General features: G+C 44.5%; 1 protein-coding gene across 2 annotated transcripts in view; it reads right to left on the bottom strand.

Moving 5' to 3' along the window:
- RBM47 (RNA binding motif protein 47) overlaps nucleotides 1-26,205 on the bottom strand; it is a 205,730-nt gene that overhangs the window by 83,632 nt on the left and 95,893 nt on the right. Inside the window, exon 1 of one of the 2 annotated variants that reach the window (XM_003258612.4) lies at nucleotides 10,390-10,473. The exons of the other annotated variant lie outside the window; for it this stretch is intronic. The gene's annotated coding sequence lies outside the window, so the exon portion shown is untranslated. Of the gene's footprint in view, nucleotides 1-10,389; nucleotides 10,474-26,205 lie in introns of those variants that run through there. 2 annotated transcript variants of the gene reach the window in all.

The raw sequence follows: 26,205 nt of genomic DNA, 5'->3' as shown, positions 1-26,205 counted from the left end.
ATTTATAAGCCAGCATTCCCTGGTATTTAATTTTTCTATATCCAAATCAACGTTATTTCCTAGAATTTAAGAATATATATATTTTGGCTGGACGTGGTGGCTCATGCCTGTAATCCCAGCGCTTTGGGAGGCCGAGGCGGGTAGATCACAAGGTCAGGAGTTCGAGACTAGCCTAGCCAACATAGTGAAACCCCATCTCTACTAAAAATACAAAAAAAAAAAAAAATAGCTGGTTATGGTGGTGTGCACCTGTAGTCCCCAGCTACTCAGGAGGCTGAGACAGGAGAATCACTTGAACCCAGGAAGCGGACGTTGCAGTGAGCTGAGACCACACCACCGCAGCCTGGGCGACAGAGCGAGACTCTGTCTCAAAAAAAAAAAAAAAAAAAACTTACTTGTCATTTTATGCAGCAAATAAAGCCCTTATCACATGACAAGTCAATCTTCATTGGGGGTTGGGTGGGCAGTGAGCTGTAACCTTCATTACACGATCTTTCTCTGACCTATCTACTATCAAACAACAGCAGTGATGGTACAGACAAATTGCTCTAATACTCTTATTAAAAAATGAAAGAGTAAGTATTTATTATGGCTTTATAGTAAGAAGCCATTTTATTGGAAAAGCAGAATAAAAGTCTTTGTTTTTTTTCTACTCCAAGTCCAGGTTTGCATTTGTGATTGACAGCGACGGTGCTTACTTAAACAATGGCTAATTTAAATGTTCCACAATTCTCAAGGGAAAAAAATGCCACCTGGGACAATGTTCAATGTCTTGAATTCACTATTAAGAGTCCGGTTCCGTTCATGTATGCAAACTTCCCTCCAAGGAATCCTGTTCAAAGGGAAAGCAAACTGAGATCTACTGGACACCCATGATGTGCCAGATACTTGAATATACTGCATACTATCTCAATTAATCCCAACAATAACCACCCATGGTTGGAATCTTTGTGGAAAAGGTAAAAGCTCTATACAGAGAAAGCCACTGCACTGGGAAGGGCAGAGGGCTCCGCTGTTGACTGGCTCTTTCATTCTGTTACACAGGACAAGACCAGCATGAGGTCAAACTTGTGGCAATGGCTTTTGTACTCAACTGGCTTCCAAGTTACCTTCCGGCTGACTCAGTGTCTCTGAGACCATCCTGGGTGCCAGGGACATTTGTACCTACTTTGGGTGCTAGAAACCAGTTGATTCTACTTCTTATGCTACCTAAATACTTGGCTCTTTATTGGAGGAAGAGAATGATTCAGATGGAGCCAAACAAGCAGTGGCTTGAATGCCTCCTTCCAATTTTCCTTCAAAAAAATCTTGGTCAGACGTGGTGGCTCATGCCTATAATCCCAGCACTTTGGGAGGCTGTGGCAGGCGAATCACTTGAGGTCAAAAGTTCGAGACCAGCCTGGCCAACATGGCGAAACCCCATCTCTACCAAAAACACAGATTCTGCTCTGTCGCCCAGGCTGGAGTGCAGTGGTGCGATCTTGGCTCACTGCAACCTCCACCTCCCGGGTTCAACCGATTCTCCTGACTCAGCCTCCCGAGTAGCTGGGATCAAAGGCATGCGCCACCACATTCGGCAAATTTTTGTATTTTTAGTAGAGACACGGTTTCCCCATGTTGGCCAGGCTGGTCTCGAACTCCTAACCTCAGGTGATCTGCCAGTCTCGGCCTCCCAAAGTGCTGGGATTACAGGCATAAGCCACCACACCTGGCCTTAAGCACTTCCATAAACTCCACTTTAAAACACATGATTATTGACTCCCAGGAAACTTCTCAGTAATTCCCACTTGAAATTCACCTAACTGTCTTGTGATGATTAAATATTTCCTTATTTATACACACTAAAACCTGATCTTAAAAAAAAAGAAATTCAAAAATTGCTAAAGGAAAGTCTTTGAATATATTAATACCATTTGTGTCTGAAAATAACAAGTATTCATAAGCAAAAATTTAAAATTCCAGAGCTACAGCTGGGCTCAGTGGCTCACGCCTGTAATCCCAACACTTTGGCAGGCCGAGGCGGATGGATCGTCAAGTCAGGAATTCAAGATCAGCCTGGCCAAAATGGTGAAACCCTGTCTCTACTAAAAATACAAAAATCAGCCGGGCGTGGTGGCGTGCACCTGTAATCCCAGCTACTTGGGAGGCTGACGCAAGGAATTGCTTGAACCTGGGAGGTGGAGGTTGCAGTGACTCGAGATCGCGCCACTTCACTCCAGCCTGGGCGACAGAGTGAGACTCCATCTCAAAAAAAAAAAGTCCAGAGCAAGTCTTATTTTGAAAACAAAACAAATTTGAAGGGAAAAAGAGACAAAATGTCCTAAGTAAAAAAGTCAGGTGGCTGGCCAGCTCTCCAGCAGAAGATAGAAAAAGTCTGCAAATTAGCCAGGCGTGGTGGTGCACACCTGTAATCCCAGCTACTTGGGAGGCTGAGGCAGGAGAATATCTTCAACCCAGGAGGCGGAGGTTGCAGTGAGCCGAGATCACCCCACTGCACCCCAGCCTGGGCAACAAGAGTGAAACCCCATCTCAAAAAGAAAAGAAAAGTCTGCAGTATGTAAAAGCTGAGCCTCAGGAATCAGAGGTGGCGGAGCCTCAACAGTGTTCTGGCATTGTCTTTGCCAGGACGGGACTGCCCTCTGGTGTAACTAACAATTTTCATGTTTTGTTCAGCCTCACTGTAAAGTCATAAAACTTTTCTTTTTCTTTTTTTTTTTTTTTTTTTTTGAGATGGAGTCTCGCTCTGTCGCCCAGGCTGGAGTGCAGTGGCGCAATCTCGGCTCACTGCAAGCTCCACCTCCCAGGTTCACGCCATTCTCCTGCCTCAGCCTCTCCGAGTAGCTGGGACTACAGGCGTCCGCCACCACGCCCGGCTAATTTTTTTGTATTTTTAATAGAGACGGGGTTTCACCGTGGTCTGGATCTCCTGACCTCGTGATCCACCCACCTCGGCCTCCCAAAGTGCTGGGATTACAAGTGTGAGCCACCGCGCCCGGCCAAGTCATAAAACTTTTCTGATGCTTAGTTTCCTCATGTACAAAACAGCAGCAGTCACCTTCTAGGGTAATTACTGCAGTTAAACAGCCAACATAGAGCACTTGGCAAATACACTCCCAGAAACAGACTTCTTTCCTTCCACCCTTTCAGGTCATAATATTTCCATCCCACCTTAAGATATCACTTAACTTTAAAGAGCTGGCACAGATAAGGAATGATTTTCAGCTCATAGAGTCGTGTTTTTAATTCCTGAAAATGCTCTGTATTGTGGTCTGTTCTTACAAAGGAATACTATGCAGCAACCACAGGATAAATTATAACTACATGAAACTATGTGGATGAGCATCACCGATAAAGGTTGAGTGAAAGGCCAGATACGAAAGAGTACATACTGTCTGATTCCATCTTAATGAAGTAAGAATAGCCAAAGGTAATCCATGGTGATACAAGTCAGAATGGTGGTTACCTTGGGTTGAGGGGATAATAGGAGGAGAGGCACCAGGATACTGAGATGCTGAAAATATTCTGTGCCTTAATCTGGGTGATGGTTCCACAGGTACATATATATGTAAAGATTCATCAAGCTGTATACTTAACAGTCATGCAGTTTACTGCCTTTATGTCATACACTTCAATGAATATTTAAAATAATATGTTTTCGGCCAGGCGCAGTGGCTCACGACTGTAATCCCAGCACTTTGGGAGGCCAAGGTGGACGGATCACCTAAGGTCAGGAGTTCGAGACCAGCCTGGCCAACATGGTGAAACCCCGTCTCTACTAAAAATACAAAAATTAGCCAGGCATGGTGGTGCGTGCCTGTAGTCCCAGCTACTTGGGAGGCTGAGGCAGGAGAATTGCTTGAATCTGGGAGGCTGAGGTTGTAGTGAGCCGAGATCGTGCCATTGCTCTCCAGCCTGGGCAACAGAGAGACCCTCCATCTCAAAAAAATAAATTAATAATAATAATAATAATATTTTTTCAAAGTAGTTATTTGATTTAATATTTTCTGTGAATGATAAATTCATTCATTGGTGCTTCAGAATTGTAGACATCACTTGTATAGAATATTTTCCAAATAACTGAATTTACCCATTTAAGCAAACACACTATTACTTTCTTGGGTAAAAATAGTTCTAGAATGATTTGTACCCTCACTATCATTTTAAACAGAGGCTACAAAGCACATTCTTCTTGGTGAACCAAGGTTATCCATAGAAATTTACATGATTGGTGACTTGTAGTGGCTCACGCCTGTAATCCCAACAGTTTGGGCGGTCTAGGTGGGAGAATTACTTGAGCCCAGGAATTTGAGACCAGTCTGGGCAACACAGTGAGACCCTGTCTCTATAAAATTTTTAAAAAGTAAAGAAACTGGCCAGGTGCAGTGGTTCACGCCCGTAATCCCAGCACTTTGGGAGGCTGAGGGGGGTGGATCACTTGAGGTCAAGAGTTCAAGACCAGCTTGACCAACATGGTAAAACCCTGTCTCTACTAAAAATACAAAATTAGCCAGGCATGATGGTGCACGCCTGTAATCCCAGCTACTTGGGAGGCTGAGGAAGGAGAATTGCTTGAACCTGGGAGATGGAGGCTGCAATTAGCCAAGATAGCGCCATTGCACTCCAGCCTGGGCAACAAGAGTGAAACTCCATCTCAAAAAAAAAAAAAAAAAAAAGATTAAAGAAACTTACATGGTAGAGCTCAGCTGAGATGGGACAATAGCTTCGGGGGCCATTGCTTCTGGATTGGATGGCAGCAGTTTTACCCCTTTGTTATATGCCCTATTTCTCACTGTTGTATGCCTGCCTGTAATCATCCCAGTACTCATTTGTTTCCTTTCATTCATTTATTCATATATCTGGTACATATTTTTGAACGCATGGGATATGCTAAGTGCTGGAGATATAGTAGCAAGTTAGACACTCGCAATCCATGACCTAAGGGAACTTAATATTTTAGCAAAAGAGGCAAGCATAAAACAAATACAATGTGTATTTTCAGGGCAAAATTAGAGGACCTCCTTTAGGGGACTTGGGAAGGTCGCCTTGAAGAGGTGACATTCAAAAACTGTGAGATGAGACCCTATCCCAGAGTCAGCCATTAGTAAGTACTGACTGAATGAATGAGTCCATGTGTGCATGCTTGCTTGAATTTTTATTAGCCAAGTAGAAAGGAGAAAAAGAAAGAGTCGTGATTTATTATGCACTGAGAAACCAGAAATGTTATTGAAATATGTCTAAACTGAGAGTCGACAGGGGGACGGGCGCGATGGCTCACGCCTGTAATCCCAACACTTTGGGAGGCTGAGACGGGTGGATCATTTGAGGTCAGGGGTTTGAGACCAGACTGGCCAACATGGTGAAACCCTGTCTCTACTAAAAAATACAAAGAGTCAACAGGCACTGAGTGAGGTCCTGATAGAATTTATGGCATTAATTTTGGCTGCTGTGGGGGCTGTTTTATTGCCTTACTTAAGATCTTGAGTTGCTAGACAACGGAAGGGTTTTTCATTATCACCGGGCTAACCTATACACATTCAGTTTTTACTTCATCCTGCAAAAAGCAAAACCAGCCACATATGGGCCAAGTGTCTACGAAGGTTCCTCCAGGTTGCCCGTGTACTTCTGACTCCGAGCTCCTACGCGTGTGACTTTTCTGGCACAGCCACCAGAATCACCTTGAAAGGTTGTCACAAAGCCATACAGCTCTGTTCAGAAAAGACAGCGGGCCTGCCTCTTAGGCATTATGACATGTTGCGAAATGCCTTTTCATTTGGGTCCTATTATTGTCCCCAGAAATTTCAGCCTCATGACATTTTACAAATCAAGAAGAACTTGTAGTCTAAAGGACGGAAGGAGCAGATAACAAACAAGAACCTTGTAGAGACGTTACTCAATTATATGCCTAATACAGCCAAGCTGACATAGAAGCATTATTATCATATCACATTTAATAGCAGCAGAGTTTAAAATGCCAGAAACATGGGCCAAGTTATTCAGGATTTAATGTGATGCATGACTAGATCTGTCAATAAACTATCATGAAATCATAAGAACCCCTAACAGGAGGAGCCAGTGTAGCCTTTGTTGATCTTAGTTTCTTACAATTCGTCATGGAAATACTAAATCGGGCTGGGCGCAGGGGCTCACGCCTGTAATCTCAGCACTTTGGAAGGCCGAGGTGGGCAGATCACTTGAGGTCAGGAGATGGTGAAACTGCGTCTCTACTAAAAATACAAAAATTAGCTGGGCGTGGTGGTGGGCACCTATAGCCCCAGCTACTTGGGAGGCTGAGGCAGGAGAATCGCCTGAACCTTCGAGGCAGAAGTTGCGGTGAGCCGAGATCGCACCACTACACTCCAGCCTGGGGTACACAGTAAGCCTCTGTCTCAAAAAAAAAAAAAAAAAAAAAAGAAAGGAAAAGAAAAAAGAAAAACTAAAAAAAAAGATTGTACCAAATATGGATTTTCCTAATGAAATAAAGGGAAACAAGGAATGACTAGTGTCTAGAAATGGTTTGTTTTTAGGTTTTTCCCCAGAGTCTTTCTGTTCCTTTGATAAAATTTCAGACTCAACACAGGCTCAATCTACCTTAGAAAGTGTGGTATTGACAGGTGCGGTGGCTCACGCCTGTAATCCCAACACTTTGGGAGGCCAAGGAAGGTGGATCACCTGAGGTCAGGAGTTCAAGACCAGTCTGGTCAACATAGTGAAACCCCTTCTCTACTAAAAATACAAAAAATTAGCCAGGCATGATGGTGGACACCTGTAATCCCAGCTACTTGGGAGGCTGAGGCAGGAGAATCTCTTGAACCTGGGAGGTGGAGGTTGCAGTGAGCCGAGATTGTGCCACTGCTTTCCAGCCTGGGGGACAGAACGAAACTCCATCTCAAAAAAAAAAAAAAGAAAAGAAAAAAAAGGCCGGGTGCAGTGGCTTACGCCTGTAATCCCAGCACTTTGGGAGGCCGAGGTGGGTGGATCACCTGAGGTCATGAGTTCACGACCAGCTTGGCCAAAATGGTGAAACCCTGTCTCTACAGAAATACGAAATAATTGGAGATGATGGTGGGTGCCAGTAATCCCAGCTACTCGGGAGGCTGAGGTGGGAGAATCACTTGAACCCCAGAGGCAGAGGTTGCAGTGAGCAGAGATTGCACCACTGCACTCCAGCTTGGGCGACAGAGTGAGACTCCATCTCAAAAAAAAAAAAAAAAGAAAAAAGAAAAGAAAAAAAAGGAAAGAAAAGAAAAAAAAGAAAGTGTGGTATTAATGCATGAATTCTTTCACTGGTCAGGGTTTCTATTTTGGATTCAAATGGTATGGCTCTCTTTCCCTACTTGATAGACTCAAGCAATCTAAGTGCACCTATGTAACAGGCAATTAGATACAGTAAGTATCAAAATCTTAAAAGAGACATAAGAAAACATTAATCCACTTGTCAAAAGTTACATAAACTTGCAGTCGTCAGAGTAGTGAAATGACTTTCTGCTAAACTCAATTTTCCGATATGCATATAAAAAGATATTAAACCTGCCATGCTTCCAGGGAACTCAAGGTCTTTAACCTCTACAATTGTTAGATTTCTTCCTATTTGCCTGAATATACAAAGCCACAGGGAAGTTTGTCCTATGGAGGAAATGTCTTCCAATTTTGAAACAATCATTTCTTCCAGCCGTTTTTAAATGACTGGCCACTTCTCAGAAGAAAAAACCCTTGGCTTCTTACTGCAAGCGTCATTGGGCAAATATATACCCAAATCATGTTCTTTCATAACTGGTGAGCTCTTCAACTTAGTACTGTCCTTGTACAGGCCAAAGATCCCACACCCTTGTTGTATTGCCTATTTTATACTGCAACACTTTCCCCAAGAACTGGCAATTATAGAAATCTGTTGGAACTATTTTTTTCCCTAGATTTTCCTATAACTGTTTGAGTTTTAACTATTAATAACACAGTTACTGCTATCTGTGTGTGGCATATCATTATTACAATTGATCATACATAAACATTTGATTAAGGCTGTAGCTTTATTATATTTTCTACCTGCCCAAAAAAGCTAGATTATAAAGACTTAGTATTCCCAAGAAGTATTTATTCATTAGTTTCTCCTAAACCATGACCAGTATAGAAAAAGTCGGTCTCAAGCTGGTCTGTTTCAAAAACAGACAGATTTGAGGATAAGATTTGAGGATTTGAGGATAAGTTTTGAGGATAAGAGGCCGTTTTAAACTTTTTTTTTTTTCTTTTTTGGAGATGGAGTTTCGCTCTTGTCACCCAGGCTGGAATGCAGTGGCACAATCTTGGCTCACTGCAACCTCCGCCTCCGGGGTTCAAGTGATTCTCCTGCCTCAGCCTCCTGAGTAGCTGGGACTACAGGTGCATACCACCATGCCCAGCTAATTTTTGTATTTTTGGTAGAGACGGGGTTTCACCTTGTTGGCCAGGCTGGTCTCGAACTCCTGACCTCAAGTGATCCACACACCTCGGCCTTCCAAAGTGCTGAGGTTACAGGCGTGAGCCACCGCACCCAGCCTAACCTGACCTTTAATTTGCTGTTATCTTGTCTAAATTTAACAGAATTGGGGGTGGGGTGGGGGGAGAAAGTTTAAAAGTATTTTCATGAAACCAGAACCACCATTTAGCAAAACCTTTAAACGGAATGAATTCCCGAGCTCACAGAAGTGCAAATCGCAAGGTTACACATTGCCTCCTAGAAACACAGCACCTGGTTCTGAGCTCTTTGCTAAAGCAAATGCTTTGCTAAAGGATTCTGATTCAGCCCACTGTAAAATCTCAAGCACAGGTAGGTTTTCCACTTACTCTCCATTACACACACGTCCCTCTAGCAAAACCAAAAACAGCATTTGATGGAAGCTAAAGATTACAATTATCCAGGGACTCCGAGCCACGAAAAATAGAGTTTGCAAAGAAATCCCTTTTGCCCCCATCTTCCCCTCACCATCCCTGCCCCTTCTGGAGAAGGGAACCCAAATCGTATGCAATTTGAAATTTTTAATATGAATATACTAAAGTAGGAAGCACGTACCTGCTAATAAGCACCTGGCGCTGTCTTTCCCTGCTTGCTCTCTCCTCCCACACTCTGGCAACGGAATGCCCTTCAAAACCATGGCTCAGTGCTTTTGGTAAATGTTTTACGAGACACTAAACAGGCTTGTGTCCCACCCTCAGAGCAAACACCACTGAGGGAACACAATATAATGGTCGAAAAGATATCATGTAATGTACAATAATGAAAATGAACAAGCAGGCTCTATTTCCACACTTCCTCTTAAAGGGGAAAACAATGTCAAACTTTCAGGCGGTGGGGATGGAGTTGCAGGAAAGGCTCATAGAAAGAAACCTTGACGCTGGAAGCGTTAGAGCAATTTTTTTAAAGGTGGCATTACGATAAGTTCATTGTTCTAATCCTCAAACAAGTCTTGGCTTGCTGAGCTGAAAAACTGTCAAAGGCAAGAGTTAATAAAGGGTGGAGTTCACCGGCGAATATGTAGATGCAGTAGCATCTCCACATTGACCACATATTCCTATTTATCAGAAAAAATGCAACTCAAAAAAGTGCTCATAAACCATTCTCCACAATAACCAAAGGTACTTCCCATTTTCCATATCCTTCAAGTTATTCACAGTTAAGACCCAACTCTGCTCCAAACCAGAAGTTTTGCATTCCATTCAAGTTAACAATTACAACTGGAGGATAACAGAAACTTGCTGGCACCAAATTATTAGAATGTCAGGTGCCTCCTGGTACCACCAGGGTTAATGAGATAAAGAGAGGGTGCCCAGGGATGATCTGTCTGCCTGGTTTTACAGAAACTACCTATGGAGATTGCTAGAGTCTTGGGCCCATGCGAGCAGCACACACTCGTCGGCTGCTGGAGGACTGAGTGGGACAGTCTAAGACATGAAAAAGCAGAATTACTTAGCTACAGTCAAGCCCACTCGCTAAGAGGAGACCAAGAGAAGAAGCCAGAATTGGCTTTGGTTGCAGAATCACACCCACAGACAGGATAGGCAAATAAGATAACCCATTCTCTGTCCCCACCCACTCCTCTAATCCCTGAGAGAGTGCTCAGAATTTTGCATTTCCTACCTTTAAAATGTCTGCTGGGGTGGAAACAAAACAAAGCAAAACAAAACTGAACCTAGAATTGAGATCATGTGTTTTCTACACTCCAGCCGTGTGACCTTGAGGGAGTAACTTAACCTCCCTGAGCCCGTCTCCTCATGTATAAAGTACAAATGTCTAGAACCACAGAAGTTATTTCCAAGAACTGACAGCTCTCCAGCTCCAGGAGCCTAGAAAATGGCACAGCGCAGTTCTTGACAGTTTTAAAATGTCAGAAGGGTTGTTGTCATTTTTTGGTCTCCTACCTTATGTGGATGGGTTCTATCTTATTTTCAATGTCCTCCTGTTGCAGAAGCTTCCGGTTAGTCCTGGGACTAAAGGGCAACTGATCTCACTTCTCCTGGGTCTGACTGACTAATCTGTTAGGGTGGGTACCATAAATGACCGTTTTATCTGCCTGCCCGGGGCGTGGCGACAGGGCCTCCCCGCCCCCTAGCCCTGCCTGTCAGCTCCTTTTGCATTCACAACATTTCTCATCTTGCCCTCTACCACAGTGAGCTGACCCGCCTCATAACACCTCATCCCGGCCTCCCTTTTTCTCTTTTTTTCTCTCTCTTCCTCTCTCCTTTCTTGCCTTGCTTCCCTGAGAGGAACATAATGGGTGTTGCGGGAGGGTGATGATTCTCCTTTTCTTTTCTTTTTCTTTTTTTTTTCTGAGACGGATTCTTGCTCTGTCACCCGGGCTGGAGTGCAGTGGCACAATCTCGGCTCACTGCAACCTCTGCTCCCAAGTTCAAGCGATTCTCCTGCCCCAGCCTCCCAAGTAGCTGGGATTACAGGCACCTGACACCATGTCTGGCTAATTTTTGTATTTTTAGTAGAGACACGGTTTCACCATGTTGGCCTGGCTGGTCTCGAACTCCTGACTTCAGTTGATCTGCCTGCCTTGGCCTCCCAAAGTGCTGGGATTACAGGCATGAGCCACCGTGCCTGGCCCTCATCGTTCTATTTCTCCTTCTACTATTTTATGTGACATATCACACAACCCAGTGCATGGTTTAGACAGGTATTATTATTCTTGAGATTCAGAGATGCAGAAAGATCCAACAACCGCCCAAGGTCACTGAGCCATTGCTGACAGGCCAGGGGCTGAGGTGGCCTTTCCTGACAGCCCAGGATTTCCCTTAAGCCACTGACCTCCGAAAGCACCTCCTCTCAGAGCCGTAAGGCCCCACCTGGTCTAACCTGCTCTCCCCGCCACCTGTGGCACAGTTTCCTCTCAGATCCCTCTCCTCATCTTCCTTCCTTCCTCCCTCGGTGCAGGCCAGCCCCTTATTCTAATGTTAGGGTTTATCTCACTCAACGTCTTGTCCCTTGCGTGCCCTTCTATACGCAAACCCAAGAGGAGTAAATTCCCTGCATGCTGGGGAGTAATTACCTCCATCACAGAAGTCTTTCCCATGAGCACCCCTCTTGGGTCACCTGTCTCATTCCACTCTGCATTAGGGTACTTGTATATCCTCAAATGCCATCCCTCCCTCCCTCCCCACCTACCTTCCTTCCTTCCTTCCTTCCTTCTTTCTTTTTTCATGGAGTCTCGCCCTGTTGCCCAGGCTGGAGTGCAGTGGCGCAATCTCAGCTCACTGCAACCTCCACCTCCCAGGTTCAAGAGATTCTCCTGCCTCAGCCTCCTGAGTAGCTGGGATTATAGGCATGCACCACCATACCTGGCTAATTTCTTTATAGTTTTAGTAGAGACGGGGTTTCACCATGTTGGTCAGGCTGGTCTTGAACTCCTGATCTCAAATGATCCACCCACTTCGGCCTCCCAAAGTGCTGGGATTACAGGCATGAGCCACCGTGCCTGACCCTCAACTGCTTTCTAGATCATCAGAACACTCACCTCTGCACCCCCTGGCATGGAGTCCAATGCCTTACTGTTCAGAAATATACTTAAATTTTGATGAAAAAAGCCTGAAGACACAAAATCTGAATCCAAAACAGTGTTTCAAAGGCATATATTCTACGTACAGTCAGCCCTCAGTGTCTGTGGGTTCCGCATCCCTGAAGTCAACTAACCACAGATCAAGAATATTCAAAAATCTCGTGTACTCCATAAATATATATACTACTATGAGCCCACAAAAAATTAAAAATGTAAAAATGTAAAAAGGACGGCTGTGTCTGTACTAAACACATACAGACTTCCTTTTCTTGTCATTATTCCCTAAACAATACAGCATAATGACTACTTACTAACATTTCCATTGGATTAGGTATTCAAAGTCATCTACAGATGACTCAAACTATATGGGAAGATATGTGTAGGTCATATGCAAATACTGCACCATTTTATATAGAGGACTCAAGCTCCAAAATCTGGGGGGCCTGCAACCAATCCCCCATGGATACAGAAGGATCACTATATAAACAAATGCCAGAATTTGGGGTTTTAAAGTAGTTGCTTTGCTTTTATTTATTTTTTATTTATTTTGTATTTCAATGAGGATAAGAAAATGGGATTACGAAGTCCAGATAGCAAATAAGCTAGCCATCAAATTACACCACAAAACAAGCATTGTTTCTTTTCTTTCTTTTTTTTTTTTTTTTTGAGATGAAGTCTCACTCTGTCACCCATGTTGGAGTGCAGCGGTGCCATCACGGCGCACTGTAATCTCCACCTCTCAGGTTCAAGCGATTCTCCTGCCTCAGCCTCCTGAGTAGCTGGGACTACAGGCACACACCACTGCACCTGGCTAATTTTGCTATTTTTTTAGAGATGGGGTTTCACCTTGTTGGTCAGGCTGGTCTCAAACTCCTGAGCTCAAGTGATCCACCTGCCTCGGCCTCCCAAAGTGCTGGGATTACAGGCGTGAGCAACTGCGCCCAGCTGCAAACATCGCTTCTCAAGTGCCTACAATAATCAGGTATTTGATATATGACACCTCATTTAATTAAACAGACAGATGAGAGGACAGACTCAGAGAGGCTGCCCAAGGATACACAGCTAATAATGACAGATCTGAGAATCCAGGCAGGTCCCAGTTGGAGCCCTTCTCTTTGCCTGAGTCACACTCTCATGCACATGCAGACTGTAGCCTACTCACCCCAGGAGCCTGTCTACTACCCAATCAGGGGTGTCCAATCTTTTGGCTTCCCTGGGTCACACTGAAAGAATTGTCTTGGGCCACACATAAAATACACTGATACTAATGATAGCTTATGAGCTTCAAAAAAAAAAAATCCCAAAGGAAGCTTATAAATTTGTGTTGGGCCACATTCAAAGCCATCCTGGACATGCTACAGGTTGGATAAGCTTGGTCTAAATCAAGATCCACCCCAGGAGAGGTGGCTCACACCTGTAGTCTCAGCACTCTGGGAGGCCCAGGCAGGAGGATCACTTGAGCCCAGAGTTTAAGACTAGCCTGGTCAAGATAGTGAGACCCTCGTTTCTATAAAAAATATAAAAAATGATCTAGGCATGGTAGCATGTGCCTGTGGTCCCAGCTACTTGGGAGGCTGAGGTGGCAGGATTGCTCGGGCCGGGAATTGTAGTTGAGGCTGCAGTGAGCCAAGATCACACCACTGTACCCTGGGTAACAGAGTGAGACCTTGTCCTTAAAAAAACCAAAAAATAAAAATTACTTGCATGTATTTTCTGCCAACCTCTGACCAGAACCAGTTCAACCCAGTTTTTCTCCTTCAATCCTCTTTTTTTTTTTTGAGATGGAGTTTCACTCTTGTTGCCCAGGCTGGAGTGCAATGGAATGATCTTGGCTCACTGCAATCTCCGCCTCCCAGGTTCAAGCGATTCTCCTGCGTCAGCCTCCCGAGTAGCTGGGATTACAAGTGTGTGCCACCACGCCCAGCTAATTTTATATTTTTGGTAGAGATGGGGTTTCTGCATGTTGGTCAGGCTGGTCTTGAACTCCTGACCTCAGGTGATCTGCCCACCTCAGCCTCCCAAAGTGCTGGGATTACAGGCATGAGCCACCACACCCAGCATCCTGCAATCCTTTACCTTGGCCTCCTCACCCTCCTCTCCCACTTCCCTCCACCCTACCCCCTCCTTTTTTTTTTTTGAGATGGAGTCTCGCTCTTGTTGCCCAGGCTGGAGTGCAGTGGCATGATCTTGGCTCACTGCAACCTCCATCTCCCGGGTTCAAGCAATTCTCCTGCCTAAGCCTCCCAAGTAGATGGGACAACAGGCGCCCAGCTAATTTTTGTATTTTTAGTAGAGACGGGGTTTCACCATGTTGGCCAGGATGGTCTTGATCTCTTGACTTCATGATCCACCCTCCTTGGTCTCCCAAAGTGCTGGGATTACAGGCATAAGCCACCGTGCCCAGCCCACCCTACTCTCTTATCCCCAATTAAGATAATCTCTACTGTTCACTTTGAAATCTACTGATGAACTCTATTTCATATTGAAGCCCTCCTTTGACCATAAAATCCAACCAAAAAAATATGGATTCTCCCACTTTGGGTAAGCCTTTTATGTTCTTTTTTTTCTGTGATCACAAATTTGCTATTTGACTTTAAACCCTGTAGGTTGTATTAGAATTCCCTGTGTTCTATACGGCACTTGGCATATAAAAGTCTCACGCTGCTCAGAGACTAATTATGTGTCCCTGAGAAACGACTGTGCCTTCTGTGCAATAGAAATGTTTTATAATAGCATTTTCCACCTCCAGCCATGTGATTTTAAGTGGAGTTTTTTCTCTATTGTTTTGGTATGCCAGCATGCAGGTATACCCCTAGAATTTTCAACTGCAGAGCTGCAATAGGCCAGAATAATGTGTCTCTGGTAAGTGCTGCTCTATTGCCCCAGGCCTATTCCAAAGCATCTTTCAGCTGTAGGGGCCCCTTTCTAGCCTGAATATCTTTGAGGCTAGTAAATATTTGGCCTGCAGAATAGTTTCAGCTTCTGAAAGGGGTTTTGAGCTCCCTTGGACACTAGGAACTAATAGAGGAGAAAGGAGAGGTAGAGATTTAATCTGGAGCTTCTAAATCTTCCAGAATCTTCCAAGGGTTTAGGAATGCCCACGAATCATACTCAAACCCCTTTAGAGGACTTCAAAGAGCACCATGAATGTGACCTCAGAAACTGCCCATCACCTAGCCAACCTCAACAGATGCCTAAGAAAGGGCCCAGGGCCTCTTAGTGCTTTCCCAAACTGCCCAAGGAAGGAGGGGCTGCAATAGGAGAGGGGAGATCAATCTACACTGTCCAGTACTGCCTATCATGGGGACATCAACCACTAGACCAGCAGTTCTCAAAGTGAGGTCCCTGGAATGCTGAGAGGCTCCAAGGTTCTTAATCATAGTAACATATTTCCCTTTTACACGGCATTGACACTGACTAGTGATAAGAAGGCAACGGTGGCTAAAACTTCTAGCTGTGTAAGAGGCAGTGCCACCAAAGTATACTAGTAATCGTGGCATTTTTTTACCACCAGGCATTTGAAGTTGTTCTACTTTTTTTTTTTAAGCCAATTTTCCTTAAGAATGTATTTGATAACACAGTATTAATTTTATTTTTATTTTTTTATTTTTAAAAATTTTTTAATTCCAATTTTGTTGTTGTTGTTTGAGACAGAGTCTCCTTGTTGCTCAGGCTGGAGTGCAGTGGCACAATCTCGGCTCACTGTAACCTCCACCTCCTGGGTTCAAGTGATTCTCCTGCCTCAGCCTCCCAAGTAGCTGGAATTACAGGCGCCTGCTACCACATCCAGCTAATTTTTGTATTTTTATTAGAGATGGGGTTTCACCATGTTGGCCAGGCTGGTCTTGAACTCCTGACCTCAGGTGATCCACTTGCCTCAGACTCCCAAAGTGCTGGGATTACAGGCATGAGCCATCACATCCAGCCTATTTAATTAAGTCTCAATTCAAGTAGATGTTTTAAAAATACTCTGTGTGATGAAATGGAAAGTATGATAAAGCACTTCTACTGTATACCAAATTACGATTGCTGTCTCAAGGAAAAATCACTTGAGAGTCACAGGCTAAACTACTTGATAAAACAAACTATGATTATTTAGACTTGAATATTTAGCAGACATTTTCTAGAAAATGAATGAAGTGACCCTGGCACTTCAAAGAACACAACAGACAGTATTGATTTCCAACGATCAAATTCAAGCTTTCAAGCAAAAGTTAAATATGGGGGAACCTGGCTAACTCTGGGTGTACTGCCTATGAGTTAGCCCTGCTGTGCAAGGAGAAGAAAAATAATTTTTAAAAATGAAAAAAAAGGAAGAAAAAATTTGGGGGCAACCTGCATTTATCACCATGAGCTTGACTTCTTGCCAGTTATTAAAGACTTTTCTCATGAGATCAGCTATGACGTTTACAAATGTGGATTTTTAAAAATACATACTGAAATGTTTCAATATTTGGAAGATCTTCACAACTCAGTGAACCAATATTTTCCAAATAACCAACCATGATGTTACAGAATCATGCATGGGTAAGCAGTCCATTCAAAGTTCAAGATGGACCAACCAATTTTAATGTAACAGAGCATGAAAAGTTCCTTGCTACGGTTTCAGATTCCGCATGCAACTAACCTTTAAGAAACCACCTCTTGGCTGGGTGCAGTGGCTCACGCCTGTAAGCCTAGCACTTTGGGAGGCCAAGGCTGGCAGATTACCTGAGGTCAGGAGTTCGAGGCCAGCCTGTCCAACATGGTGAAGCCCTGTTTCTACTAAAGATACAAAAATTAGCTCAGCATGGTGGCAGGCGCCTGTAATCCCAGATACTCGGGAGGCTGAGGCAGGAATCTCTTGAAGCTGGGAGGCGGAGGGTGCAGTGAACTGAGATTGTGCCACTGCACTCCAGCCTGGGCGACAGAGCAAGACTCCATCTTAAACAAAACAAAACAAAACAAATCTACCTCTTGTAGAGTTTGGGTTTAGTATCAAAGAAGAATGTTCACAATAATCCAAAAAGTCTACTATAATATTCCTCCCTTTTCCAATTGCATATCTTTGTGAGGTTGAATTTTCTTTCCCTATAGAACTTCAATGAAAATGACATACCTCAATAGATTGAAGCAGAAGTAAATATGAGCATACAACTGACTTCTATCAAGCCAATCATTAAAGAGATTTGAAAAAATACAAACAACATGATCTTCTCTTTGTCTACTTTTTTTTGGAAATATAATTATTTTTAATGAAAACATTTTCATAAAAAATGAGCTTACTATTATTCTTGTTAAAGGAATTAATATATTTTTCTTAATTTTAATTTCTAATGCAGTAAATATCAATATATAGAACCCAAATAAAAGCACTTTAAAAGCACTTTGCATTTCTCAAAAATCTTTTTTTTGTTTTTTTTTTTAGACAGAGTCTCACTCACCCAGGCTGGGGTGCAGTGGTATGATCTCGGCTCACTGCAACCTCTGCCTCCCGGGTTCAAGCAATTCTTATGCCTCAGCCTCCCAAGTAGCTAGGATTATAGGCATGCGCCACCACACCTGGCTAATTTTTGATATTTTTAGTAAAGACAGGGTTTCACCCTGTTGGCCAGGCTGATCTTGAACTCCTGACCTCAAGTGACCCACCCGCCTCAGCCTCCCAAAGTGCTGGGATTATAGGAATGAGCCACCACACCTGGTTAATAATTTTTAAGAATATAAAAACAGGGCTGGGCACAGTGGCTCATGCCTGTAATCCCAGCCCTCCTGGCTTGGGCTCAGATCAGCCGTGGTAGGCCAGGCGTGGTGGCTATCTATAATCCCAGCACTTTGGGAGGCCAAGATGGGCAGATAGCCTGAGGTTAGGAGTTGGAGACCAGCCCGGCCAACATGGTGAAACCCTGTCTCTACGAAAAATACAAAAATCAGCTGGGCGTGGTGGCAGGCACCTGTACTCCTAGCTACTCGGGAGGCCAGGCAGGAGAATTGCTTGAACCCAGGAGGCAGAGGTTGCAGTGAGCTGAGATCACGCCACTGCACTCCAGCCTGGGCGCCAAGACCAAAACTCCATCTAGAAAAAAAAAAAAAAATCAGCCAGGGTGACGTGTGAAACCTTGTCTCCACAAAAAAATACCAAAAATTAGCCAGGCATAGTGGCATGCACCTGTGGTCCCAGCTACTTTGGAGGCTGAGGTGAGAGGATTACCTGAGCCTGGGAGGTTGAAGCAGCAGTGAGCAGTAATCACGCCACTGCATTCCAGCCTGGGTGACAGAGTAAGCCCTGTCTCAAAAAAAAAAAAAAAAAAAAAAAAGGAAAAGAAAAGGAAAACAGGGTTGTCGGATTTAGCAAATAAAACTTCAGGGTGCCCAATTAAACTTGAATTTCAGATAAGAAATGAATATTTTCATATATGTTCCATACAATGTTTGGGAAATATTTGTACTAAAAAGTTATTTACTGCTTATCTGAAGTTATAGCTAATTGAATGCCCTGTATCTTATCTGTCTGTGAAGATGTCCAGAGTCCCCAAAATTTGAGAAACACTGCACTGGGCTATGTCCCTCCCACATGTGCTAAAACACTAATACGAACATTTATTAAGCACCTGCTGTGTACTGGACACAGTGCTAAATTCTCGACATATACAACCTCGTGCCAAATCTTATGTACCAAGTACTCTCATGATCCCTATTTTCTCATACAAATGAGGAAGCGGAAACCCAAAGAAGTCAAGTGAAGCTAATTATTGGTGGAAAGCAAGACTGGAACCCACCAGACTCCAAAATCGCAGCTTGTACCTATTAGGCTTACACTGAACTCTGAATAAATGAGATGTCTAAAGATGGTTGGCTTTTCTGCATATTTTCATCTCACATTTTAGCACGTCAATTTCTGTTGCTCATCTTCTCCTGTTTCACAGCTGTGTGTTCTGCTATCACAGCAACCATGAAAACCAAGGCTGGAAGTGCCGTGTGTGTCAAGGAATTCTATCCAGAACTGGAGTCGGCATTCGGACTCAGAACAGACTTTTCTCATGGATGCTTTCCTGGGCACGACAACAGCATAGTTCCGGGCTGGGAATTCTAGAATGCAGCAATGGTGCACAGACACCGCTCAGCTCACTGCAGCCTTGACCTCCTGGGCTCAAGCAATCCTCCTGCTTCAGCCTCCTGAGTAGCTAGGACTACAGGCGCATGTCACCATGCTCGGCTAATGCTCATTACTATGAATGAAAAGCCACTGGGAGCCTGGTACTGTGCTAGAATCTTCTTTGAGAATAAGTTGGGAATTGATCCAAATGAATCTGTACCAACCAAAACAAATGCAAACGTTGTAAGCAAGCCAAGGTCCTGTTTTTCACATGATCCTGATCCAGGCCACTGGATATATTGAATGAGCTCAGGCTTGATAGTAAACATTTCCTTTTTTTTTTTTTTGAGACGGAGTCTCGCTCTTTCGCCCAGGCCGGACTGTGGTGGCACTATCTCGGCTCACTGCAAGCTTCGCCTCCTGGGTTCACGCCATTCTCCTGCCTCAGCCTCCCGAGTAGCTGGGACTACAGGCGCCCGCCACCGCGCCCAGCTAATTTTTTTTTTTGTATTTTTAGTAGAGACAGGGTTTCACCGTGTTAGCCAGGATGGTCTCGATTTCCTGACCTCGTGATCCACCCGCCTCGGCCTCCCAGAGTGCTGGGATTACAGGCGTGAGCCACCGCCCCCGGCGATAGTAAACAAAATAGGGAAAGTAAAATATTTTTATGATCCAGTATGGGGGTAAGGCTATGAATTTCACTGTGTTACGTGATCTGCAAATACAAAAATGAATCTGCTTGCACGCAACTAGGGGACCTCCCCTAGTTACCGCTTGCTATAATGAAATGTAGAAAGTGATAAACATGGCCAGGCATGATGGCTTAGGTCTGTAATCCCAGCACTTTGGGAGGCCAAGGTGCGCAGATTGCTTGAGGCCAGGAGTTTGAAACCAGCCTGGCCAACATGGCGAAACCCTGTCTCTACTAAAAATACAAAAATTAGCCAGCTATTTTATTAGTACAAAATACGACTGTTAGCACACCTGTAGTCCCAGCTACTAGGGAAGCTGAGGCACGAGAATCGCTTGAACCCAGGAGGTGGGGTTGCAGATCACAGAGTGAGACTGTCACAAACAAACAAACAAACAAAGTGATAAACATTAAAAAAGAGATGCTAGTCTTTCATATTGACCAGATTTTTTTTTTTTTTTTTTTTTTTGAGACGCAGTCTCGCTCTGTCACCAAGGCTGGAGTGCAGTGGCGCGATCTCGGCTCACTGCAAGCTCCGCCTCCCGGGTTCACGCCATTCTCCTGCCTCAGCCTCTCTGAGTAGCTGGGACTACCTACAGGCGCCCGCCACCACGCCCGGCTAATTTTTTGTATTTTTTGTAGAGGGTTTTTTTTTTTTTTTTTTTTTTTTTTTTTTTACCAGCGGGCTCCATCTCCCCCCCCCCCCCCCCCCCCCCCCCCCCCCCCCCCCCCCCCGCTATTTTTGTATTTTTAGTAGAGACGGGGTTTCACCGTGGTCTCGATCTCCTGACCTCGTGATCCGCCCGCCTTGGCCTCCCAAAGTGCTGGGATTACAAGCGTGAGCCACCGCGCCCGGCTGGCCAGATTTCTTTAACTAAAAGATTCACCTTTCAAATAATTTTTGTTTTGTAAATCTGGATTTTTATTAAGGTGAGGCACACTGGATTATTCTAAAGGCAGTTGTGTATACTTTGAAAATAGCCTAGAGGAAAGAATGGGACAAGGAGAGGAGGGGGAAAAAAGGATAAATAGGGCAAAAAATGCCAAAACTGGAGTTTTTTGGTAACTAAGAAGAGGTGCCTTTTAAAAACCAAGGCTTGGTAAAAACCTAGGGAATAGGCTTAAGTAGAAAGGAGATTTGGGAAGCTCCAGGGCCCTTGGACACCTGGCAGTGAGCATCAGAAAGAAAAGTAAGAGTTCTTAAGAAAAACCAATCAACTTTGCATTTGCCCTGGGGCTGCCTGGCAGTGCTGCTATCAGAATTCAGATACTGGCCCAGCCCTGCTCTAGGGCCTGAAGTTTGGCTCTTGCCTCTTCATTTCAGTCCCTTTAGCTGCCCATCCAATCTAGATCCCCAGAGTGCTGAAAGGAGAGGCAGCAAGAAGAAAAAGAAAAAGAAGGACAAACTGAAATGCAAGCATGGACCAATCATAGATGACGATTCTCACAACTCTCCCCCTTCATGGGGCCTTCAGAATTCATTCTTGTGAAAGCTGTAAGTCAAGAAGGACACAGCCAGAAACCGTGACTCATCAAATTCCCAAAGCCAAGACCAGAACACACAGACTCTGGATCCAACGACTCGCTTTCTGCCTTCAGAACACGGGGTCCTGCCTACTTTGTAGTATTTCAATACAAAGCTGATCAAGCCGAGGGTCCCCGTCTACTCCCCGCCAGCCTGGCTGCCCTTCCCTGTCTTCAGAGTTCTTTCTAAACCATAGACAAGACGGAGTTTAATTCCACGGTGTTTAAGTCACAGGACCTTATAACACTTCAGAAAACGACTCGCCTTAAAAAATGGTTGGGTCTGTACAGGAAAGTCACTGAGTACAGGGGATGGCAAACATTTCTGTCATAGGCTAGGTAAATACTATAGGCTTTGCAAACCATGTGGTTTCTGTTACATATTATTTTTTCATTTGTTTCTTTGTTTTTGGGGTTTTTGTTTTTTGTTTTTGAGACAGGATCTCCCTCTGTCACCCAGACTGGAGGACAGTGGTGCCATAACAGCTCACTGCAGCCTCAACCTCCCTGGCTCCAGGGATCCTCCTGCTTCGGCCTCCTGAGTAGACTGCAGGTGTGCTTCACTACACTTGGCTAATTTTTTTATTTTCTGTAGAGACAGGGTCTCACTGTGCTGCCCAGTCTGGTTCTTTTTTTTTTTTTTTTTTTTTGCAACCCTTTAAAAATGTAAAAACCATTAGCTAGAGGGCCATATATAAACAGACAATAAACCACAGTTTACTGATGCCTGACTTAGAGCAATGGAAAAGGGTTGGCAGCATTGACTGGTGACTGCTGCATGCAGTGAGACTAAAAATAGTATAAAACCTCACCAGGTTTGACGAAGGCAACTACCTCTCCATCTGACTTGCCCAATTCAGCTGTAGCTGTGGCAGAGAATTTAATCCTGAAATGCTAGGCTTATATCTTTGGAAAATTAGATAAATGAAGTTGTTGGTTTTTTGTTTGTTTTATTTTTATTTTATTTTTTGAGACAGTCTCACTCTCTCTTGCCCAGGCAGCAACCCTGCAGTGTAGTGGCGTGATCTTGGCTCACTGCAATCTCCACCTCCTGGGTTCAAGCAATCCTCCCACCTCAGCCTCCCAAGTAGCTGGGACTACAGGCGTATGCCACCGCACCTGGCTAAGTTTTTTTTTTTTTTTTTTTTTTTTTTGAGACTGAATCTAGCTCTGTTGCTCAGGCTGGAGTGCAGTGGTGTGATCTCGGCTCACTGCAACCTCCGCCTCCCAGATTCAAGTGATCCTCCTGCCTCAGCCTGCCAAGTATCTGAGATCACACCTGGCAATTTTTTTTTTCTTTTGTATATTTTAGTAGAGACAGGGTTTCACCATGTTGGCCAGGCTGGTCTTGAACTCCTGACCTCAAGTCATCCACCTGCCTTGGACTCCCAAAATGCTGGGGTTACAGGCATGAGACACTGCACCTGGCCTAACTTTTGTATTTTTAGTAAAGATGGGGTTTCACCATGTTGGCCAGGCTGGTCTCGAACTCCTGACCTCAACCAATAAGCCTGCCTCAGCCTCCTAGGACAAATGAAGTTTAAAATAAGCTAGAATATTTTTTAACCTGCTACTTTTCATTGTGTGTGTGTGTGTGTGTGTGTGTGTGGGTGTTTGGGGGATGGGGGGGTGTATATTTTTATTTAAAAGTGAATACTCCATATGTACCACAAAATTCCAAACCTGGAAGAATCTTCCAATATAGTCCAGTCTACAACTGTTTACCCTTGAGGAAACTGACCTGCTTCAGTTAAATGAGATATTCTAAGTCACATGCTAGTTTGCAGAAGAGAAGGGGCCAGAAACTTGGTTTCCTATTTCAAAATTCATACACTTTAATGGTGCACTGCCCACTAAGTACTAAAAAATCAATTCAACAAATACTTACAAAGTATTTCTTATATATCCAGCACTGGTTAGGTGCACTAAGGTTACAAAATAAATGTAAGCGAAGATTACTGCACATAGAAATGTTTTGGGCCAGGTGTGGTGGCTCACGCCTGTAATCCCAGCACTTTGGGAGGCCAAGGCGGGCAGATCACAAGGTCAAGAGATCAAGACCATCCTGGCCAAAATGGTGAAACCCCATCTCTACTAAAAATACAAAAATTAGTTGGGCGTGGTGGCACGCCTGTAGTCCCAGCTACTTGGGAGGCTGAGGCAGGAGAATCCCTTGAAACCAGGAAGCTGGGGTTGCAGTGAGCTGAGATTGTGCCACTGTACTCCACCCTGGCGACAGGGTGAGACTGTCTTAAAAAAAAAAAAAAAAAAAAAAAACAAACCCTTTTGGTCTCTCACTGAGAAAACAAGGCACACACACTAAGCAAATATATTCTTCCTTGCATTGTCATATAACTACATATCTAAAATGGGAGCCACCGTAATCCCAGCACTTGGGAGACCTGAGGTCAGGAGTTCGAGACCAGCCTGGCCAATATGGTGAAAACCCATCTCTACTAAAAATACAAAACCTAGCCAAGCATGGTGGCATGCACCTGTAATCCCAGCTACTCGGGAGGCAAAGGCAGGAGAATTGCTTGAACCTGGGAGGTGGAGGTTGCAGTAAGCCGAGATCGTGCCACTGCACTCCAGCCTGGGTGACAGAGTAAGACGCTGTTTCAAAAAGAAACAAACAAAAACAAAAATTAGCTGCACATGGTGGCGTGCGCCTGTGGCCACAGCTACTTAGGAGGCTAAGGCAGGATAATTGCTTGAACCCAGGAGGTGGAGGTTGCAGTGAGCCAAGATCATGCCGCTGCACTCTAGCCTGGGTGACAGAGGGAGACTCTGTCTCAAAAATAAATAATAAAGAAAGAAATAATAAACAGGGCCATCTCATATAACTCTGTAATGGTGGAAAGGTTCTGTATCTTTGCTGCTATCAGGATAGTAGCCAGTAGCCACATATGGCTATTAAGCACTTGAAATGTGCCACTGGCTACCATATTAAAAATTTTTAATTTTACAGGTGTTCCTTGACTTACAATGGGCCACTTCCCATTAACCCCATCATAAGTAAAAAATATCATAAGTCAAAAATGTGGCCAGGCAAGGTGGCTCACGCCTGTAATTCCAACACTTTGGGGAGGCCAAGGTGGACAGATCACCTGAGGTCAGGAGTTTGAGACCAGCTGGGCCAACCATGGCCAACATGGTGAAACCCTGTCTCTACTAAAAATAAAAATTAGCTGGGCATGGTGGTGCATGCCTGTAATCCCAGCTACTCATGAGGCTGAGGCAGGAGAATTACTTGAATCTGGGAGGCAGAAGTTGCAGTGAGCCAAGATCGCGCCACTGCACTCCAGCCTGGGTGACAGGAGACTCTGTCACAAAAAAAAAAAAAAAAAGGCATCTAAGGCGGGGCATGGTGGCTCACACCTGTAATCCCAGCATTTTGGGAGGCCGAGGTGGGCAGATCACCTGAAGAGCTTGAGACCACTCTGGCCAACATGGCAAAACCCTCTCTCTACTAAAAATACAAAAATTAGCCAGGTGTGGTGGCACGCACCTGTAATCCCAGCTACTTGGGAGGCTGAAACAGGAGAACTGCCTGAACCCGGAGGGTGGAGGTTGCAGTAAGCCGAGGTCGTGCCACTGCACTCTAGCCTGGGCGACAGAGTGAGACTCCACCTAAAAAATAAAAAATAAATAAATAAAAATTAAAAGTAAATAAACTTCACGATGGATTTTAAGGATATTAGATCCTTTTTTCTTTTTTTTTTTGAGATGGAGTCTCACTCTATCACCCAGGCTGGATTGCAGTAGTGTGATCTCGGCTCACTGCAACCTCCGCCTCCCGGGTTCAAGCAATTCTCCTGTCTCAGCCTCCCGAGGAGCTGGGATTACAGGCGTGTGCCACTACACCTGGCTAATTTTTGCATTTTTAGTAGAGACGGGGTTGCACCATGTTAGCCAGGCTAATCTGGAACGCCCGACCTCAGATGATCTGCCCACCTTGGCTTCCCAAAGTGCTGGGATTACAGGGGTGAGCCATCATGACTGGACGATCATGAAGTTTAAACATTCTAGGTGGAGAATCTTCTGTACTTAATTTTAATTAAATTATTATTTTTCTTCTCCTTTTTTTCGAGATGGAGTCTCCCTCTGTTGCCCAGGCTATAGTGCAGTGGTGCAATCTCGGCTCACTGCAACCTCCGCCTCCTGGTTTCAAGCAATTCTCCTGTCTCACCCTCCTGAGTAGCTGGGACTACAGGCGCACACCATCGCACCCAGCTAATTTTTGTATTTTTAGTAGAGATGGGGTTTCAACATACTGGCCAGGCTGGTCTCGAACTCCTGACCTCGTGATCCACACATCTCAGCCTCCCAAAGTGCTGGGATTACAGGTGTGAGCCACCGCATCCGGCCCTATTTTTCTTCTTTTTAATCTGAATTTAAATAGCCATGTGTGGCTAGGGACTTCCGTACTGGACATCACAGGTCTAAAAGAATTATTATAAATCTGGATGAAAAACATGTCACATTCATTCTGTCACTTTTCCTTCTTTTGCCTATGGCAAAAACCACTATAATCACAGGACTCTTTTTCCTTTCAACATGGGCAGGCTTTCAGAATTCTCCATGCAAGGCGAGGCATGGTGGCTCACACCTGCCACCCTAGCACCTTGGGAGGCTGAAGTAGGAGGATCCTTGGAGCCCAGGAGTTGGCCAGCCTGGGCAACATAGTGAGACCTGTCTCTACAAAAAGCAAACAAAATTAGCTGGGCATGGGGGTGCATGCCTGTAGTCCCAGCTACTCAGGAATTGAGGCAGGAGGACTGTTTGAGCCCTGGAGGTAGAGGCTACAGTGAGCCATGACCGCGGCAGTGCGCTCCAGCCTGGGTGACAGAGTAAGACTCTGGAATAAATAAATAAAATAGAATTCTCTA

The sequence above is a fragment of the Nomascus leucogenys genome, chromosome 20 (assembly GCF_006542625.1).
Source record: "Nomascus leucogenys isolate Asia chromosome 20, Asia_NLE_v1, whole genome shotgun sequence".
In the NCBI taxonomy this organism is placed as follows: Eukaryota; Metazoa; Chordata; class Mammalia; order Primates; family Hylobatidae; genus Nomascus; species Nomascus leucogenys.
The sequence above is the reverse complement of the archived record's forward strand: the minus strand, read 5'-3'. Positions and strand labels throughout refer to the sequence as shown.